Genomic DNA, 14,052 nt, shown 5'->3' with positions numbered 1-14,052 from the left:
TTGTTTTAGTGGGGTTTCGGTTTAGTGCTTTTATTGGTTTTAGTGCAGTGTAGAGTGGCGAGCTGTGGACCTGAGCTCCAGTTGCATTGGGTTGGCAGTGGAGTGGAGCCTTCCCATGCAACTGGAGTTTTATGGGGGGTGGAATGTGGTGTTATGGGTCCACAGCTCGTGGAGAAAAGGCCATTGATTTTAAATAAATAATCATCGCACCCGAGGCGGCTTCGTGAGGGGGGCGTTGTTGTAGCGTGCCGCGGGGCAGTCGTCGATGTGGGCGTTTCTCACCGTGTGCACAGGTGAGGAACTGCCCACATTCGTGATTGCTCCCGTGGCTAATGCTGCAGCTGTGATGGCCCCTCACGTTTTTAAAAGAAGCGCGAGTCGGTTGTGGAAGAAGTAGTGTAAGAAACGTTCGGGAGAAGAAAAAAAACGTTCGGGAGAGAAAGAAACGATCGGAGAGAAAGGAAAGGAGAGGACGGAGGTTACAGGGAGCGTGGAAGCAAGCGGTGCAGGAGAGAGACGGACACGCGGAGCGTGTGGTGAGCGCGCGATCGAGCGCTCGTGGGCAGCTGCGAGGAAGCTGGGTGTTAGGCCGACACCCAGGTGTTTGTGTAGATGTCGCTCCCGCTGAGCGATCTGGTAGCGGGAGTGACAAGGTGAAAGCGACGAGCCGCGGAAGGCAGCGGAAGTCGGGAGGCTTGGTGGTGGAGTCCCCAATATGAGCGACCTGGCTATTGGGGTAATCAAGTCTCGGGGACTGGGATGAGTGCCATACCGGAGCCAGGGATCGGGAGGTCTCCAGTCTCGAGCGTGTGATGTAGGAGGGCAGCTGCAGAGAGCGTCTTGCCTGCTGCTAAGCCCGTACGGGATAAGCAGGTGAGACGCATACAGAAAAGCACCGGATTTGTTTTTTTGTTTTAAAGACAGCTTCCTAAAAAGATTTTAACCTCTCGTTTTTAAGGATTGTTTTTTTTCTATTTATTGGTTTTACTCCACGTTCTTTTTATGGATTATTTATTTAATGAACATGGAAGAACTGCACTATTTATGAACTTTGTTTTTGTTGGATTTTAAATAAAAGCACTTTTGCACTTTCTACCTATCCCCTTGCTCAGATGCTTAATTTGCCTCCATTGACTAGCTCATTCGGCAACATTATCGACGGTGTTGGGTTCAAGTGCTTCCAACATCAAAGGGAGTGTGGAGCCAGAACCCACATCGTCACAGGGACACAGTTGGAAAGTTGTTAAGGGTAAATGGGAGTCAGGTTTGATAAGCATGGCTGAAGTTTTAAAGTAGTGAAAGAGAGAGATTTGGGAGCCACCAAGCTGGGCCCATAGTAAGTCCAAAGGTAAGCAGGACGATCAAACCAGTTAGAGATGTGTTTTAGCACAAAGGCCCAGTGGTAACACTTCAAGCCTGGGAGAGAAACCCCAACCTCTGACCCATCACAGATAAGAGGGGCCTGATCAGCAGAGAGGCCTAAGGAACATGGGTCTGATTCTCAATACTTGATTGGTTTTGGGGGGGGACTGGATTTATTTAAATAATAGCAAATCCAGATTAAAATGTCAAAGAAAGAAATCACCATGATGCAAATTAGTCTTAAGTTCTTCATCTTTTTACTTTTTGGTGATCAAATATTTATTGAATAAAATTCAACAAAGATATAAGACATTTTCAAAATGTTCGAAGGATTAAATAAATGACAACAAATAACCCCTGAGTGGTGCCCTCAGATCTTTAGCACTTGTAGTAACACAACAGTAATTTGAAATCGAAGATTAAATGGGAATCATTTAGGCCGAGTTATTTGATTATTTTGACCAGCAGGGGGAAAAAAAAGTGGATTGACAATATGCTGACAAAGAGAATTCAGGAGACGGAGGAGGACAGATTAAGTTAATTCATTTTATAGCACAACAGTTTTTAAAGGTTAGAACGTGCAGATTATCCAGAAGGGGCATTTTCAAGGATGAATAAAATATCAGCATAAACTGATATTTTATGTTTAAGGTATGCACTAAAATAGGGGAGGCTTGTGCTAGCAAGTGGTTCAAAGGGGAAACTGAGGAGTAGGACGTCCCTGTCTGTCGTTTTTAGTAATCAGGAATGGCCAAGACGGGACTGTGATCAATAGAATTATGGCAGCTGTGGTGAAGTTCATATGTTTTAATCATACTGATGAAACTTTCACCAAAGCCCATTCAGTTCATAACCATCCATTCATGCAAACTTTCTCCACATGGAGCAACAGAAGAGAAGTAACAGCCTCACCTAGGGCTTGTATCAAATGATGAAAGTAGCCTGCAGAGTAAAAGCAGTGAAAGGAGCCAGTCTGGTCTGGGCGAATTAATTTGTAAATGACTTGTCAGAACCTCTTAGTTAAAAGCTGCACTTTTTGTGATCAGTTTCTTTATTAAATGGGTAAAACAACCACATACAGATAAACAGTGTACACAAAAAAAAAGGTTTTAAAATGAAAACCACCCACTTCAGTACCCACCCCAACCCTTTTTGCCCTTCAAACTAATACATCTATTGATTTAGCTAAAGAAGTCCATACTGGCAAGCGAGAGAGGGAGCCAAGCCAAATGGCCCCAAGAGTCCTTTAAGGTGCTTTCCTGATCAGCATTGTTGGCCACTCGAGATCCAATTCTGAACAACTTCCACCCAGTGCTGCCACTTCCTAATGTTAACCTCTTGCTGCTGATGGCTCTAATAGGGTTAAATTAAGACAAGAATTTTGAAAGCTGGGAATGACAAAGTTTGTGAATTTCCAGCAGGTTATTAAAGTGGATTTAGCAGCAAGAGAGTCAAAGGAGAATTTGTGAACATAGCTGATTGTCACGGGGCTCAGAATGTTTCACTTCATAGTCCCTCCGTGGAGATTCTTTTGAAAATGATGCAAAAACTCCAATGTGAATGAAAACATGGTAGTGTGGATGTAGCCACAGATACTGAGGTGTATTTGATTTGATTAGAGTTTGGGAGTCCACAATATAAAGCATTTGAGTTCATGAGAGAAACAGGGGGATAGTTGGAGAAATCCACTGGGTCCAAAGCAGGGCCCTGGGGAAGCTGGATCATATCCCAGCCAGCATTGGTCACAAGGCAGGACCAATCCTGGTCAGGGTACCGGCCCATCACAGGGTAAACACGCGCACACACACACAGGCAATTTAACATTGACAGTCCATTTAAACATGCATGTCTTTGGCAGGCCCGTCGCGACAAGGCAGGCAAACCAAGCAATTGCTTGGGGCCCCGAGCTGGCCTGGGGCCCCAAGACAACGACTGGTTAAGAATAAAATGCAGCGACAAACTGTGTGAGCGCCCCATTGATAGTGAATGCAGTAAAGTGCAATGACACTGTTATCGGGATCCCCCTCAAGGGGGGCCCCCTCGCTGACAGCAGCCAGCCAACCACGCGATCTCTGCTGCCGGCAAAATACAAAACATCCTCGGCAGTCATGAAGCGGAATTATGCTTCAGGAAGCCAAAAAAGAAAGAAGAGAAAGGAAGAGTAGGATAAGAAAAAACAAGACAGTGGTAAGTGATAAATTACACACATAAAATAGCTCTACTTGTCTTGTACAAATGGTGCAATTTTGCAGCAGGTAGGCTAGCAGAAATATGTTTATGTATCATACATAAATGACATGACATTGCTATAGCTTTGTAATAGGTTTTGATGAAAGTGGCATAGCATGCTATACTAACTATTCCACTGTGATAATCTATTTAGGAAAACCACACAATAAATTCTGTGCATCAAACATTAGCTTGGGATGTTTTTAAGCATTGGTAGTCGACTCACAGCACTACTAATAATTAGTAAACATTTACTTATAATTTCATTGTTTGTTAACAGTAAAAAGTTTATTTATATAGCACATTTCATACACAATGGCAATTCAAAGTGCTTTACATAGAAGAAATTAAAATAATAAAAGAAATAAGAATAATTAAAACAGTTTAGAAAAATAAAATAAAATACAGTACAGTCGGACGAACAGCTGCACAGTGCTCATTCAGTAAATGCTTAGCTAAAGACTAAAGATTAATTAACTGTCAATTTACCTTCTATTAATGATTGTTATTATTATAAAGTGAAAACATGAAGCAGACAATAAAGAATGGAAAGCTTCATGAACGATGCAAAAAATTGGAACAAACCCTCCATGACATTGATGCTGATGACTTGGCACTTGAGATCAATTCATCTCTCTACACTTTTCCAGACCATGTAGCCACTTCCCCATTTGACATGCTTAATTACATTTACAGTGAGAAGCTACTGGATTTGTACAGTAATTTAAGCATCGCTTTGCTCTACTCCTGACTCTCCCTGTGTCAGTGGCCTCTGGTGAGAGGAGCTTTTCAGCTTTGAAGCTGATAAAAAATTACATGAGGTCCACGGTGGGCCAAGAAAGGCTCACAGGACTGGCACTTATGTCAATTGAGCGGGATGTTCGCCAGTCTTTGGACATGGAGGACATTGTGATTGCCTTTGCAGAAAACAAGGCTCGCAAACAGCAGTTTTAAATAATTTGCACATGTTTGAGAGAACTGAAAAATGTTAATGTGAGTATGTATGTGTGTGTGTGTTTTTAAGTATGTTGGATTTAGTTATTGTGCACTTTTTAAATGTATATTTGATTTTATGGTACAGTGGTGTTTTTTGCAAATGTTCAATTGTTGAAAATGTTCAAATTTTATGCACTTTATATGTAACAGCAGTATTTGCACTCTAAACATTTTTTTATTTATGCACAGTATATGCAACAGCAGTATTTGCACTGTAAATCTTTTTTATTTATATAAAGTGTGAGTGAATTTAAACTGTATGGCTATGCTGTGGTTCCTTTCCGTGCGGGGGGGCCTCCATGTCCATTTTGCTTGGGGCCCCCAAATTCCTTCAAACGGCCCTGGTCTTTGGACTGTAAGAGGATCAACTTCCAAAGGTCATGCAAAAAGACAATTTCCCCTCATGAACCTGGGCACGTTATTATGCATTCAATTCTAAGTCCAACGCATTTTTAGTCTTTAGAATTAATGAGAAATGAGGTTGATCCATATCGACTTATAAAGATAAGGCGGGTATCTTCACTAATCACTTACCTTTCATTAATAATGTTTTTTTAGAATTGCATTCTGACATTTTCACTGAAAATCCCAGTCCATCCCCTAAAGAAACGACCTTTTTCCGGGTTAATTGGAGAGGATGTCACTACAATATCTTTTATTGAGCAGAAGGATTACCTTAATTTGACGGAAGATCGTCATAATTCGCCCGCTCTTGATGCTTTGTCCCGTTCTGGAAACATCTCACATCCCCTTATTTACAGATGCCTAATTCAGATATCTCGTCATCTAAATGACATCCCTCAATAAGCTCATTTATGAAACCTCTCCTTCTTAATCAGGTTAAGAATCAGCGGGTTTCGAAAATGGATGGATGTTAGTAATGTGCCACTTACTTATCCAATCATATGTGAATACGGCTGTTGGTTATTTATTTTTTTAAGCCATATTCAGAATTATATAGTAAATAGAAGTTAAATCGCCAGCCCCATCGTCCGAGATCGATGCAGGTGTAACATAAGACGACTTTTAGTTGTTCCTTTTTTCATCAGTCAGAATGCATCGCGTTGAACTGTCATCGACAGAGAGAGAAAGAGAGAGAGAGAGAAAGGCGGGCGGGGTCAAATTAACAAAAGGGAAAGACGCATGCGCCGTTGTGGCGCCTTGCGAGTCTGGGCAGAAATAACACTCTGCTGTTACAGAGACGTGTAGATGCTGTGTTGATAGTCCATATACAGTATTCGTTTCGGTGTTTTGGGATCTTGTTGAATGTACAGAGGCCTGTCGGATATACTGAGCCGCCTTGGAAGATGTGTTGAAACGTATGAGCGCAGCAGTCAAGATCACGGAGTTGACTGTTGTCCTCTTCGTCTGTCAAGGGGAGAAATGAAGAAAGGTGTACGTACCCGGATAGCTGTTAAGCATTTGTTTGCAGAGCTAGGACGTCGTGATGTCAGGGAAGATTTAGGACGAAATACAAACACGCGGATATGGTGCAACTTCGAACTTTGTAAGGCTATGTGGGCAGTTTGCAGAAAAAAAAAAAAAATTCAGATACATATTGAAGCAACCTTAGGTATAAAGATAATGTAATAGAAAATGTGGACACCTTTCACACTTGCCGCAAAATCGAACGTTCGCGGCACGCACGTTGTGGTGCATTATTATAATTTTCTGTATTAGCGCGCTCTGCTGTTCTCGCGTTGTGTTCTTTACAAGCAGCGACGTGCAGGGGTGGGCGTGACTCCGAGAGAGCCATGGTGTGCCCTGGCAGTAACAGCTCAGCTTTCAGCGCTCAAATCAACTAAGAAAAGCAATATGCTGACTTTCAAACAATGTAGTCTTTTGATTTGCTATTTTAATAAGGAAGCTGTAATAATTATAATGACAATAATAACAGGATTTACTGTTACCCAGTTGGGATCGTATGATTCTAGAGAAGAAGAAGAAGAAGGAAAAAAAATTGTTCATATGATATGGACTGCAGAGAATAAACATCCACTATGTTATTTTCAGTTTGGTTCTTTTGATCAGGCATGATGTATGTACACTGTATTTGGAAAAAGAAAAATAAATTAAATTAAGTTTAGAATCTTAGGAAGTAAAATATGAAGAATTTCAGGGGTGGAATATTTTCTAAAGTACTGTATAGATTTAGCTGCTCCTGAGTTCCTATTTTTTTAACAATGTGAGCTGGCTTGGGGTCTTGGTTACACAAACAAGATAACATCTAAAATGTCTGTTTTTTATATTAAAATTTTCTTAATTAAATATGCAGACTTAAAATTGAGTAAATTAAACATGACCATGAAATCAATAATACATAGAAACACCCACCACCCCAAGTAGCTGAAATTCATTACAAAGGAGAGATGGTCAGTATAGGCACCAGGATTTCACAAAAGAGTGGGCCTAAATTCATCACAGATTGGCTTAATGTTTTATTACTGTTAAATACACAATAATATATCTACTCTCTATATATAAAATCATAAGCCTAAAAGTGCAACGATTTTGTGCAAAGATTTAATGTGACATTTTTATGTCGCTTTTTTTGTCACGCTTTAAGTCAGGCTTATTTTAAAACCTACATATATATGTTTGGTATTATTCTTTTCAGAATTTTACTTTAATGTGATGTTGTTAGATTTTCAGTTTTCCATTTTTAAATTATAAACTAAAAAATATCAAGAACTAATGTCCCACGAGACGAGACTTGACCAAGAGTGCCAAGAGATTTAACCACACCGGTGGCTGGAAATAAAAGACAAAGAGTAGGACAGCTGCTGTACAGGCTTTTAAATGTTCAAAGCACCATGCGAGATGCAGATCATGCGGCACAGTAGCAGCAGCAAGCCAGCAGCTGATTGAGCAAAGAGGAGGTAAAAAAAAAAAACAGTGAATATATTTCACATTCTTCACCATTTAAGAGGGGGTTTTGGAGGAGTGACTGCATCTCCTTGGAGTGCTTTCAGCCCCCCTCTTCACAACGCAAGAGGCAGACTGGCCGCAACTGGGGGTTGGGCGCCAAAGGCACCGGTGGGCTTGCCCTCTAGTAAAAGTCCAGTCATACTAACATAAAAACTTTTTTTTTCCTTTTGCATGTCCAGTTTGAATGGTTTTTGTTAACACTAATTTAAATCCACTTAAAAATAGTGAAATTAAATTGACTAAATACATTTTGTTGATAAGTAAGACATACCAGCCAATCACAAGGTCCAAACGATATCCGTTATAAATTTGACCCCTATAGCATTATACTGTACAATGGCAAACAGTCAGATGTTTTACTAACATGTTGGAATTCTATGAGGCTGCAACAAAAGCATACAATCAAAGTGGAGCTTATGATATTATTTATCTGGATTTGATAAGGTGCCACATGAGCGGTTGGGCATCAAGTTAAAAGAAGTGGGAGTTCAGGGCGATGTTTGTAGATGGGTGCAGAATTGGCTCCGACACAGGAAGCAGAGGGTGATGGTGAGAGGAACCTCATCAGAACTGGCCGATATTAAGAGTGGTGACCAGCAGGGGTCAGTGCTAGGGCTGCAGCGATTTTTAATATATATAAATGGTTTAGATAGGAATATAAGTAACAAGCTGCTTAAGTTTGCAGATGATATTAAGATAGGTAGATTAACAGATAATTTTGAATCCGTTATATCATTACAGAAGGACTTGGATAGCATACAGGCTTGGGCAGATTTGTGGCAGATGACATTTAATGTCAGTAAATGTAAAGTATTACACATAGGAAGTAAAAATATTAGGTTTGAATACACAATGGACGGTCGGAAAATTGAGAGTACACCTTATGAGAAGAATTTAGGAGTCATAGTGGACTCTAAGCTATCAACTTCCCAACAGTGTTCAGAATGTTAGGTTATATAGCACAATGTGTGGAGTACAAGTCCAGGGAGGTTATGTTCAACCTTTATAACACACTGGTGAGGCCTCATCTTGAGTACTGTGTGCAGTTTCGGTCTCCGGGCTACAAAGAGGGCATAGCAGCACTAGAAAAGGTCAAGAGAAGAGCGACTAGGCTGATTCCAGGGCTACATGGGTTGAATTATGAGGAAAGATTAAAAGAGCTGAGCCTTTACAGTTTAAGCAAAAGAAGATTAAGAGGTGACATGATTGAAGTGTTTAAAATTATGAAGGGAATTAGTCCAGTGGATCGAGACTTGTATTTTAAAATGAGTTCATCAAGAACATGGGGACACAGTTGAAAACTTGGTAAGGGTAAATTTCGCACAAACATTAGGAAGTTTTTCTTTACACAAAGAACGATAGACACTTGGAATAAGCTACCAAGTAGTGTGGTAGACAGTAAGACGTTAGGGACTTTCAAAACTCGACTTGATGTTTTCTTGGAGGAAACAAGTGGATAGGACTGGCGAGCTTTGTTGGGCTGAAAGGCCTGTTCTCGTCTAGAGTGTTCTAATGTTCTAATTACCATTTTGTTGGATTTTGCATACGTACCACAATTATTACACCCCCTTTAAAAACTTTGTGTAGCCCCCTGTTGCTCCGAGTTTTCTTCTTTGACTGAGGTTGGAGAACACATTGCAAGAGATCTGAGACCATTCATCCATATGGAAGTTCTTAAGATCCTTCAGATTCTGAGGCCAAGACCTTTTCAATCCATCCCTCAGGTTTAGATCAAGTGGCTGTGACGGCCATGGCATAACCTTGATTTTGTGGTCACAACTATTTTTATGTTGATTTTGATGGTTGTCCTGCTGGAAGATCCAGATACAGCCCAATTTAAACATCCTGGCAGTGGAAGCCAGGTTTAGATTTAATGCCTGCTGCTACTTTATGCAGTCCATAATATTGTTTATCCAGACAACTTCTCCTGGGCTTTTGGCAGAAACGCAGCTCCACAATATGAACAGTCTGCCACCATACTTCATAGAGGGGATTAGGTACTTTTTTTTTTACATTCCCACTATGCTAAGCCCACCTCTGATGCTAAAAAGCCAATGTTTTGGCTCATCTGACCATAGAACCCCATCCCTTTGAAAGCTCCATTATTGCTTTGTAAACTATAGTCTCTTGAACTTGATGGCAGCAGGGAAGTTTTCCGTGTGTCCCTCTCAAACAGCTTGAAGTTATGTAGGTGGCATCTAATGGTCGTTTTGGATACTTTCTGACCCCAACATCAACCTGAAATCTGCATGAGTTCAATATAGACACATGTCCTCTTTCAAGCCAATCTTAACATATCCGGTTGCTTTATTAAATATCTTACTTATTTTTCTGTTAGTTGAAATTTCTATTTTCAGCTTTTTCTTATAGCCACTTCCTAATTTGTGCAGCTCATCAACCTTTTGTTGCACATCACTTCTCAGTTCCCAGGGCATTTGCTTCATAATGGAATCATGGCTCTGATGCTAGGGATCTGCACTGGCAATTGGAATGTTGCCGGTTCGAATCCCGTAAATGACAAAAGTGAGTCTGCTCTGTTGGGCCCTTGAGCAAGGTCCTTAACCTGCAATTGCTGAGCACTTTGAGTACTGAGAACAGAGCTATATAAATGCAAAGAATTATTATCTGGGTTGTGTGTCACATTATATTTATACCCCAGAGAAACAGGAAGTCATGAATGACCACATAAGTGTTCCTACTCATTCAGATGTACGTGAAAGTACAAAATATCAACATGAATAAATAAATATTTTGGTGAATGTCAGCAGGTTTTACTCCCACTGCCCAAAAAAAAAAAGTTTCACTATGGTGTATTGTTCAGCAATGGTGCAATCTTTTAGCGGAGCGTCCATGTTCATTTGACATTGACTTCAAATAGACTAGTGGGAGAATGCTGTGCTGTACATCTCCGAACTACTCAGAAGCCATCATGAATGTGTTGTATTGCGTCAGCTTCTATCTGTTGCAGTAACTGCATGCTTTTCAAATTGCCTTTTTGATTTACCCTCGTATTTCAGTTAGATTTAACTCATATTACTTTCTGGGGAGCCAATAATTGTGGCATACCTATATTTGAGAACAATATTTAGTGCAAGATAAAAATGTCTTTCTCCTTTTAATTATAGGTTTGATTTTTGTTAATTTTTTTTGAATAAGAGATAAACATTAAGGACATTCATTTCATAACTGATCATGGCTGCCAAAGTAGCGGTCACAGTATATAAAAAGACATTTTTATCAGGTACCTTTGGGTGAAGTGCAAACTGCCATATGGAGGCCACTGAAAATCAAAAATCATATGAAAACCTGAAATTAAAATGAAATAACTAGAAAAGTAGTAAATATTTCTCAGCATAAATATGAATCTTCATTTTCTTTCGGCTGCTCCCGTTACAGGTTGCCACAGTGGACCATCTTCTTCCATATCTCCCTGTCTTCTCCATCTTGTTCTGTTACACCCATCACCTGCATGTCATCTCTCACCACATCCATAAACCTTCTCTTAGGCCTTCCTCTTTTCCTCTTCCCCGGCAGCTCTATCCTTAACATCCTTCTCCCAATATACTCAGCATCTCTCCTCTGCACATGTCCAAACCAACGCAATCTTGCCTCTATGACTTTGTCTCCCAACTGTCCAACTGGAGCTGACCCTCTAATGTCCTCATTTCTAATTCTGTCCATCCTCACCACACCCAATGCAAATCTTAGTGTCTTTAACTCTGCCACCTCCAGCTCTGTCTCCTGCTTTCTGGTCAGTGCCACTGTCTTCAACTCATATAACATAGCTGGTCTCATTACTGTCCTATAGACCTTCCCTTTTACTCTTGCTGGTATCTGTCTGTCACAAATTACTCCTGACACTCTTCTCCACCTATTCCACCCTGCCTGCACTCTTTTTTCATCTCTCTTCTACAATCCCCATTACTCTGTACTGTTGATCCCAAGTATTTAAACTCATCCATCTTCGCCAATTCTACTCCCTGCATCCTCACCATTCCACTGACCTCCCTCTCATTTACACACATGTATTCTGTCTTGTTCTTACTGACCTTCATTCCTCTCCTCTCTAGAGCATATCTCCATCTCTCCAGGGTCTCCTCAATCTGCTCCCTACTATCGCCACAGATCACAATGTCATCAGCAAACATCATAGTCCATGGGGACTCCTGTCTAATCTCGTCTGTCAACCTGTCCATCACCATTGCAAATAAGAAAGGGATCAGAGCCGATCCCTGATGTAATCCCACCTCCTACCACAGGCCTCACTACTGTCACACTTCCCTCGTACATATCCTGTACAACTCTTACATACTTCTCTGCCACTCCCGACTTATTCATACAATACCACAGCTCCTCTCGAGGCACCCTGTCATATGCTTTCTCCAGGTCCACAAAGACGCAATGCAGCTCCTTTTGGCCTTCTCTAAACTTCTCCATCAACACCCTCAGAGCAAATATCACATCTTTGGTGCTCTTATGTTGACATGAAACCATACTGCTGCTCACTAATCATCACCTCACTTCTTAACTGAGCTTCCACTACTCTTTCCCATAACTTCATGCTGTGGCTCATTAATTTTATTCCACTGTAGTTACTGCAGTCCTGCACTTCCCCCTTATTCTTAAATATCGGCACCTGTACACTTCTCCACTTCTCGAGCATCCTTTCACTTTCCAAGATTCCGTTAAACAATCTGGTTAAAAACTCCACTGCCATAAATAAATAAATTAATAAATAATAAACATACAAAAATCACAGCAAAGGAAGGTGTTTAATGTCTAAGAGTTACACAGCATATGGAAAGGTGCAATCATAGACCATGTAACAAAACAAGTAAATACAAAACAAGAATAAGCACTAACCTCACATGCTAAAGAGTTTATAAGGTAGCAGAGGAGAATCATGACAGTCATCCTTAGTCTATAGTTAATGTGTCAGTGTGTAATTTGCATGACGTTCACTAAATCATTCCATACAACTGGCGGTGGAATGAAAGAGTCTGTCTATTTTACTAAAACAGTTGTATCTACAAAAATTACACAATTAGCAAAAACGTTACGACAATGTCTAGCTTACTTTGCTCCCATTATAAGGATTGAAGAACTGCACAATAAGAAGCTTAAGTGTTATACCCAGTCAAGGACCATCTACATTGACCGTTATTCTAACAAAATCTCCAAAGCAAATGAGTTTTTTTTTTTTTTATTACCAAATTAAACTTGCCTGCAAGTTTCTAACTTGGTTCTCTTTGGTCTTGACTTCATGTTGGATTCTGCTGTGTTATATTTCCGTCACTCTGTCTTGCATCTTTATTTAGTTTCGACATGAGATTTCCAACGATATGGTTTTAAGTGATCTTGTATAGCTCCTCCATTTTGTCTATGTGCCTGTCTTGAAGATGTCTGTCAGATTTCCCCAGATCTCTTTGCTTTCCATTGGTGGGGGTCACCTCTCCTTTAGTTTAGCTGTTTGGTTGAATTTATTTCATCCTTGTAAAGATTGCTACTCGTTGTGCTTCTGCTTTCTTCTTCTTGTGCAAGAGGGTTGAATGACTGCTATTATTTTTGACTATGTTGCATTGAGGTTTCCTTTTTCGTTAATTGTAAGCTACCTCTGGCACATACGTCAAAAGTAGCTAACAAAATCTTGATGCCCTATAATCATTTCCGTATGCTTTTAAGATTCAAACAAAACTGCACAAAGCCAGTTGTTTGCGGTCCACAATAAGCTCGAGGCAGAGACTGAACTTGTGTTTTCAAGACCAAAGAACCAACAGCTACGCCACTGTCACTAGTGAGCCAAGTTGGGGGTAATACAGTACAAAATAATGTGTTACTGTAATCTAATCATATTTCTTATATAAGGATTACACTCAATCCTGTCCATTAATGATTTATTTCTGAAACAAATGACTCTATTGAATTTTAAAAATGTTAAGATGTATATGTAAGCATGTGAATTCAAAGGATTAAACATGTTTTTTCCTTTTTTTTAAATGAAAGGCGACCTTCTATTACCCGTGCCTACTTCTCTTGCCCAGATTTGGTGCTGAGGTGACTCACCATTAAGTTAGATGGGGGTACCTGCAAAGTCCTTAGTGCACATCGTTGATAACTACACAGCAGAGAGCATCATTTTTCAAAAATGACAGTATGGATATTAGAAAGTGTGTAAAATCACTACTGCAACTTTTATTATGGACAAGGTTGGAATGAATGTCTAGGGAAGAAGCTTCACATGTAGTGAGTTGTCATTTTCATCTCTCGTGTTCATAAGCTGCACCCGTCAAGATGTTTTCTACAGCCAATACTGTACAAAATAATCTGGCAAGATGATGCTCTACAGAGTGTGATAAAAATACGGTGAATGTCTGAATAAAAAAAATATATATTACAATAAAAGACCTATTGCCATTAATCCCCCTTGCTTCAAACACACTTATCCCATCGTTCTTGCCACTTTCGAAGTCCTCTTTTGCGAGCGTCTTTAGTTGTGCTGTCGTAGCTGCCTCGGTGTCCTGTGCATCAATCAAGATC

The sequence above is a fragment of the Polypterus senegalus genome, chromosome 8 (genome assembly GCF_016835505.1).
Source record: "Polypterus senegalus isolate Bchr_013 chromosome 8, ASM1683550v1, whole genome shotgun sequence".
Taxonomy (NCBI): domain Eukaryota; kingdom Metazoa; phylum Chordata; class Cladistia; order Polypteriformes; family Polypteridae; genus Polypterus; species Polypterus senegalus.
Note: the sequence above shows the minus strand (reverse complement) of the source record.